The 8,447-nt window shown below is 38.8% G+C and overlaps 1 long non-coding RNA gene across 1 annotated transcript; it reads left to right on the plus strand.

The window, feature by feature from the left end:
• The first annotated feature begins 1,830 nt into the window (after nt 1-1,830).
• On the plus strand, nt 1,831-2,566 carry LOC127085470 (uncharacterized). The gene is made up of 2 exons (XR_007789146.1): nt 1,831-2,175; nt 2,314-2,566. It is a non-coding gene; the product is annotated as an uncharacterized LOC127085470 (long non-coding RNA).
• Nucleotides 2,567-8,447: the final 5,881 nt, after the last annotated feature.

An 8,447-nucleotide genomic window follows, 5' to 3' on the forward strand; every position in this document is an offset into this window, starting at 1 on the left:
ATATATAAAGTAAATCGTTGGAATGACGCGTCCAGTATTACGAGTATGCGCCTTGATAGACCCGCTCACGTGTTTGCAACAGAAGAAGTGATAGACAATAAGCCTTGGTGTCATGATATTAAATATTTTCTCCAGAGTCAGAAGTACCCGCCTGGGGCGTCCAACAAAGAAAAGAAGACTTTGAGAAGACTGGCTGGTGTCGCTATGCGAAAAATACATAGTCACCATCAGTTTTTATTTATTCCATAGGAAAGGGAAAATATCGAGAAAACCCAAAGTATGGTCATCGCAACCACGAACAGGTTCGGAAGTTGGTTATGCAAGGGGAAAGTATTAGCACCCCTCACATCCATGGTACTCCATGGGAACCATCTAGGATGTTTGCGCTTCAATGGATGTTATTATCGAAATGTTTGCTTGCCAAAGGTTTTGCGGAATGGAGGTGGATTTTAAATTAGTGTGCTCGCCGAGGATTGGATCCTCGTGCTACGCATGCCCACTTGTTGAAGTGAGAAATCAGAGCCCCGTAGTTCGTATGTTTTAAAATGTTTGTTTGTTTGGATAATTTTATTACCTTGAAGAAGGGTTTTCGAGTGTGATGCCCTAAGGCTCAAACAAAAGGTTTGAATGCGTTGAATTGTTTTTAGTTTTTGAGAAAATGTTACTGATTTCGGATTGCACTAAAGACTATGGATAAAGGTGAATACCTCGAACTACCAAGCCAAACGTCTTGTGTTCGAAGCATTCAGAACGAGTGTAGGAAAACTCCAGTCTCATCCCTTCTTTATCGCTTAAGGCTCGTGACGTACAACACTGATCGTATTTATTGTGTTTTTGAGTTTGATTTGGAAAGACCGCTTGACGTTGGATCAAGGGTTTGCTTATTGATTTTGATTTATGAAAAGACCGCTTGACGTTGGATCAAAGGTTTGATTATTGGTTGTGAAAGAGTGATCGCTCCTAATGCCTAAGAAGTAGCTATAAAGCAATAAAAGACAAAGCAAGTAAAAGCATACATAAAAAAAGGGAAGGGGTACATGTAAAGTACAAGGGAGTGCAGGAAATAAAAGGTCTCATTGTCAGGTAGCCCAAGAGAAAGCCATGTGTGTGCATAATGTCCTAAACTAGAAAGCGCATAAAATATTACAAGTTCTTTTTGATTCTTGAATTCTCCATCCATGTTAGGGTTGAATATTTGTCCAAGGTCTTTTGCAAGGGTTCTAACAACAATCTCTAAGTCCATTCCAATGTCCATTACATGCTTGGGGAATTATTATCTTTTTTGCATTTTTTAACTCTTTGCCATTTTTATGTTCATTTTTATGGAAGTGAGAATGTACAATATGAAATATAAAGCAAAACAAATAAAGTAAATGTACACAAAATAAATGTTAGAAGTTAGGTGCGGAAATTAAAAATTAGATGTTAATTGTTAGAAATTAAATCAAAGTAGAAATTATAAGAGAGTTAATATCAATATCCAAAAGTCAAGTTCTAATATCAACATAAATCTAATATTATCAATTATAAAAAATGAGAGATCAATCCTAAAATGAATGCAATTATCAATATCCAATTAAAATTCTAATATTAAAACACTACCTAAAATTCCAATTAATAACAAAATCCAATGAATCCTAATTATTAACAAAAATCTCATTAAAATTCTAATTAATATCAAAATCATATTAAAATTCTAATTAATAACAACACCATATTCTACAATTAATCTACTATCCTAAAATTAATCTAATTAATCCTAATTAAACTGAGCTAAACCTAGAACTAAACCATAACAAAAAAAACAGCAAGCTGGATCAAAAGAAAAGAAACAGCATGGGCCTAAACTAGTACTAAGCCCAATCAGGGAGAGTGTATGGACATGGAGGGAGTGTGTGCATGAAGCAAACAGATTTTTCTTGGGCCTAAATGTGAAACCTAAGGCCCAAACAGGATTGGATGAAGCCCGAATGAATCTTATCTTCTTCTTCACTTCAGTATCGCACAGAAGTAGAAAAAAGGGCGGAGATACCGAAACGCTCCGCTTCTTCGCCGGCAGCGGCACTCACACGGCGTCTCCGTTTCCGACCTCTCTTCACCAAAACGAAGCGACCTCTACTTAACCCAACCAAAGCCAACGCGATGCGGAATATTACCGGCGAATTTTGTGTTCAGGTGTCCTATCCTTCACCTTCCAATATTCTCCTCCTTGCTTCTGTTTTGCGTTCATGCTTTTCTTGAATCCGGTTAAAATTCGCTTTCGGTGCGAGCTTCGCCTACGTTCTGCTAAATGCTCCCTTTCTCGTCTTCAAGGTTATTGCGAAGCTTTCTGTTATGAGGAGATTGTGAAGGCTTCATGGAATCAAATGGAGATGAAGACTCGATGCCGGTTAGGGAGGTTGAAGAAGAAAATCGGGATTCTGTTAGCAGAAGAGAAGGAGAGAAGAAAAATTCTGGAATAAAACTGGAGAGAGAGCCCAAATCATATTGTAATAGTGTATTTATATAATTTGAGAGTGAATTTTGGATGATTCTCAATTTTTTATTATGATTCATTTTTCTTTTCTGTCGTTTTGCTTTGAATGTCGTCGTTTTGGTGCTGAGTTCTGCAGCTTTTTAGCTGCGTTTGAAATGTCGTTCACGTAATGCTGTTTGGCTTGTTATTTGTATTGCGTTGGCATGGCTGTAGTTTTCTTTGGTGCGTGTTCATTGTACTTCCACCGTGTTTTCAATGGTTTGTATTGCGTTGGCATGGCTGTAGTTTTCTTTGGTGCGTGTTCATTGTACTTCCACTGTGTTTTCAATGGTTTGATCGCGTTTGGAAAATGTTGTAGCTTGTACTTGCCGTTTACAACTTGGCTTGTGAGTAGCAGCTTATTTCTGCAGTTGTGTTTTCATTGTGTTGGCTGCTTGTGCTAGCTTGTGCAGCTGTCTTGGATGCTACTCAGGCTTGGATTTGGCTATTGTTTTCGTTGCATTTTGGACATCCATTTTCCGCTTTTGCGCTGTAGCAACTTGCGTTTTGGACGTGTTACTGCTGCTGTAGTTTAAGTTGTGTTATGACTTTTACTGCAGTTGATGCCGTTTTGCAGTTGGCTTTGGGTGTTATTGCATATTTTTCAACTCTCACCGCAACTTGGCTTTATGCAGCGGTAGCTATTTGGAAGCATGGTTATCGTCGTTTATGTTTTGTAGTGCTAGTTGTTAGCTTTGCGTTTTTTCTGCAGTATGGCTTGGTGTAGCAGTTGCGTAATGAATTTCTGGTGTAAAGCCTTTTTTACTTTGTAGCTTGGCTTAGATTGTGTTTTGACGCAACTTTTCGGCTTTGACGTCACATGGCTCTTGGATGCATTTGGACCGCCTGCAGTTTGATTGCAGCAGATGCGTTTCGATTGCAGCAGTTGCGTTTGGCTTTGAAGCGTTTGATCGCATTTTTGCTTACTGCAGTTGCATTGTTATTATTGGCTTTCTGTTGCCGTTTATGCAAGTTTTTCACTTTCTGGTTGGTTGTACTTACATGCTCACGTGCGTTTCAATTGGATTGTAGCTTTTGGATTGTTGGGTTTTGTGGCTTGCAACTTGCCGTGTGGTATTGGAATATGTGGATAATTAATTAAAAAAAAGATTATTGAAAAATGGATGATAAAAAAGGTAAATGGATACCTGGACTTAATGGATGATGATTGGGCTTATGGATATGGAATTGGTTTTAAGAATTAACTAATTTGGATATTTGGATCTACCATGTGGATTGGTTTTTTTGGTTATGGCAAAAATGAGTTTTGGATTTGTGAAATTCTGGTATCAGATATAAGATGTTGAAGGTAATGTCACGACACTAATATCTGTTAATACACAATGGATAAAAAAACAGAATGGTAAAGCAAATAACACAAACAATTGTTAACCCAGTTCGGTGCAACTCACCTACGTCCGGGGGCTACCAAGCCAGGAAGGAAATTCACTAAAATAAAATTAGTTCAAAGACTCTCCGTACACTTCAACAAGTTACAGTCTTTCTCACCTAATCTCTACCCGTGTAATTTCTACCTAAGCACTCTTAGATATGAGAACCCACTCACTTCCCTACAATCACACACCAGTGATTTTAAACAACAATCCCTTGAGAAAAGAAAATACTTTTCAATTACACACTCTTGATTTTACTTCACAGTTTCAATCAAGAAGACACACTCTTGATCTTGCTTCACAACTTTGATCAAGAAGACACACACTCTTGCTTAACAACTTTAGAGTGACAAATTACAACCACAAATCAGTCCAATTCAATCATCAATGGATGACTTGAATGACCTACAAGTCTCACGACTAAACAGACACAAACCCTAGCTCTCTCTCTATATTTCGCTCAGTATTGGTTGTGTGTTCAAACAGGTTTTCTAAGTCCCTTTTTATAGAAGCATCCAACTGGGCTTGGACATCTTGAAAACCCTAAATCTATTTTCCAATCAAATCTTTTTATAACAGCTGGTTAGATCTCCTTGGAAAATAAGTAAATCTGGTTGTAATCCATGATTGAATGCGCCAGCTAATCATATCTTCAATCATCCAAAGATTGCCATTAATTGTGCAATCACAAAACATCAGACATTCATACTGAATGTTCTGTGTACTTTTGTCTCCAAAACACCAGACATTCATACTGACATGTCATGACATCGGGTCTGACATCCTGGAAAAATCCTACATAATCCAATAATTCCTTTTATAACTTCCAGCAGGTACAGCCATATCAGATGCTATGACCTTGTGTATGTCATCTGAAACAATCCTGCATGAACATGTCTTTCATTTAAGCTCCAGCAGGTACATCCAATATCAGAAGCCGTGGCATTGTATGTGGCATTCTGAAACAATCCTGCATGAACATGTTCTTGAACTCCAGCAGGTACATAGGATATCTCATGTTAAGACATCACACATAACATCTTGTGAACACTCTTTATTTTACCAAAATTGCTGCCAACACTTAGAATCAACAAACTCCCCCTTTGGCAAATTTTGGCTAAAACATATATTTGTCCTTTTTGTTCACAAGGTAAACTATGAGCAGTTAAACAACCTAACAGTAGTTTAATCAGCAGCAGAAGCAACAACAATTACTAGCTATGGCTACTAGTAATACGTGACATGCACAAGGGTACTTCTCCTCCCCCTAAATCTGTGCAACATAAACAGAATTACTAGTTATGGATGCAACTAGTAAGACACACAAATGCACAAGGGTACTCCTTCTCCCCCTAAATCTGTGCACACAACAAACAGTTTCCATGAGCATAACAGCTATTGTAACTCCAACACCTGTACCAGCCAGAATGTCATTCTGACATCTGCTTCAACAACAACACCTGTGCACCATATCAGACATCCTCTTTGACATCTGTAAACAGAACAACATTTTGTTTTAACACCTGTGCACTTCCTTTAATAATAGTTGTCCTCCAGCTATATACATATCACAACTTCCACAACAGCTTCCATATCAGCACTTTTCCCCCTTTTTAGTCAAAATTGACCAAAGGTGACCAATCAGACAAAATAAATGTCTATTAGCCTAGCAGAGAATGTTAGATCAGATGTTATAACATTAAGCATGTTAAAACAAAATATTCAGGAAGTACACACCATCATTATACACAGCTGATAGCTGAGATAATGAACAAATCCAAGGAACTCTTTAAGAGCCCTAAATATTACATAACAGGCATCAATGAGGACTGCCACAAAATACATAATTAAAAAAAAACCATAAAGACAACAGCCTTCCAAACAGCAGACCAACTTCCATCAATCTTTCCAGCATACCTCACAGACTTCACCTTACCAGTCTTCAACACAGGCAAGAACCATTAATCAGAAGAAGAAGTATCACCTTCACCTTCACCTGTATCTTCACCTTCAGAGTCTTCAGAGCTTCCAGAACTGCCACTGGATTGGGATTTTGATCTTGCATTTGAGTCCTTACCAGCCTTCTCTACTTCTTCCTTCTCCAGGCTACAAATAAGAATTTCTAAAGCTTCTTTTCTAGCCTTGGCCACCCTTATACCATTATCCAATTCCTTGCAGGTTTCTTTTAGTTGATCAACTAAGCTCCCCTAAGATGTAGGCTCCCTTCTGGCAGATGTCATGACATCATTGACATGACTTCCCTCAAACAGCTTATAATGAATGGACAGAGGGGATTTTCTCTTGCTTGGAATGTCACTTGTACTCAGGATGCCTGGTTGTTGGCTCAGGATAATGCCACAAAGAAGGGAGGGGAAGGCAATGGGTAACTTCACAACATTTGTAGAAGCATGTCTAATGGTTTGATCAAATATGAACTTGCCAAAATCATAGCTAACCCTTGTTCCAATTGCATGAATAATTCTTCCAAGACTAATGGAGATGGTAGAGACATGATTAGTAGGCACCCAATTAGCTGAACGAATCTTGTGTAAGATGGCATATTTAATAGTGAGCTTCCCAGATGATAAGTGATTCCTACTAGGCCATTCCTTAACTTGGCCAGCTGTGATAACCCTACAGACCTCATTGTCTGTAGTCTCTAGGTCCACTCCTTCATCAGTTCCTCTTCCTAGGAACTTGTTGATAATACTTGGTGAGAATTTCACACATTTCCCCTTACAAATACCTTGTAGAACTCCCTGCTGCTCTTTTCATAAATATCCTCAGGGATATTAACAATAAACTCTTTAACCAACCCCTCATAACATTGGGGTAGAGCTACCACAATCTTCATTAGTCCAGCATTTTTGATCAACTCAACTACCTCCTTTACCTCTACAACCTCTTTTCCAAGCTCTCTTTCAATAGCTGCTCTCCTCTGAATGACTAATTTCCATTTGTTAGACTATGGCACGGATCTAGAAGGGGGGGTTGAATAGATCCCAATTAAAAACTTGAGTCGGCGCTACCAATTTAAAGATTGGTTTTGAAAATTTGTTTTACGTGCGGAAGCGGCCGAGGAAAAATGTTAGTCTAAAACGAACCGTTATTGGAAAACCGGATATGCGTTAAGCTAATGAATTAGAGATAAAGTGAAATACAAATCACTACACTATTTGCACAATCAATGATATATTTCACTTACTAGCAAGCCTAGTTCCAATGATCCAAAATACCAAATTAAACTAGATGCAAACTTAAGACAACTTTGACTTATGCAAATTAACAAACACTTGGTGTGCATAAACACTCCAAGTGATATTTGAGTTGAGTAAGTAATTCAAATTGACCTAGTACAATATACTATTGTACTTTGTTATTCAAACAGGAGTTTTAATCTCTTACTCAACTTATATCAATGTTTGGTAAAATTGCTTAAACTAAAATCACTTAATTTTTAAGCTGAAAAACACTTATGCAGAAAATTAAAGAAGACAGAGATTTGATGAGGCAGTTCCCCCGCCGTCCTCGCTTCGGGGTACGTCTGCCCTCAATTCTAAAATTAGAATTGAGATGATTAATTAGATATCACCTGTGAAATTTAACCGTTTATACAAGGATTGCAAAGCAAGTAAACAACAAAACTTCCAATGTGTTGAATGATGCTTCCTATCCTTGCTCATTGATTCAAGATGAATCAAGACCTTCGATCGTTGTTGCTAGACCTCCGATTCCAGCCCCTTTGTTGAAGAATCTTCCGTTCTTCAAACCCTCGGCCCGGCTGATCTCAAACACAACGAATCGAACCCGAATCCTTCACTTCAATATCACCGAATCCGCTACTAGACTGAAGAAGACTTCCTCTTCTCAATCACCTTCGCTCGGCTGAATATTGATGAAGCAATTCGTCCAAAAACCCCCAAACACAAACCGGTATTGGAGGACAAAACCCTAACGGTTTTATTAAAGAAAGAACCTGCCACAAGCTTCAACCCGAACCGAATTCTCCGATCACAGCTTCGAACCTTATCACCTTTAATCGATCACGAACCACATCAAAAATGATTGTGTGTAGTTGATGTGTTGTGAAATGTTGAAGATGAAGATGATGAATCTTGGACACCTTTTTCACTCTTTCTTGTTTCCTTGAACACTTGAATTCAAATTTGCAAATGTTGGTTAATAAAAGTGTTTTGACTTCTATTTATAGTAGCTAGCAAACCAACCAACAATAACAGCTTTTCAAACAGTGGAAAGTACTCAGAAAACTGAGTATACGCACGAGCGGTCGACCATAGGTCGGCGTGCGCTGACCCGTGGGAAATGCGCCGACCCCTATGGTCGACTCAAAGATTTCCTGCGCTGACCCGTGGATAGCATTACTATGCCATGCGCCGACCTGCGGTCGACCTAAGGGTTTTATGCGCTGACCCGTGACCTATGCGCCGACCCTTATGGTCGACTCAAGCCAGTATGCGCTGACCAATCTCCAATTTGTCTGAGTTATGCGCTTACCCGTGAGCTATGCGCCGACCCTT

The sequence above is a fragment of the Lathyrus oleraceus genome, chromosome 5 (assembly GCF_024323335.1).
Source record: "Lathyrus oleraceus cultivar Zhongwan6 chromosome 5, CAAS_Psat_ZW6_1.0, whole genome shotgun sequence".
In the NCBI taxonomy this organism is placed as follows: domain Eukaryota; kingdom Viridiplantae; phylum Streptophyta; class Magnoliopsida; order Fabales; family Fabaceae; genus Lathyrus; species Lathyrus oleraceus.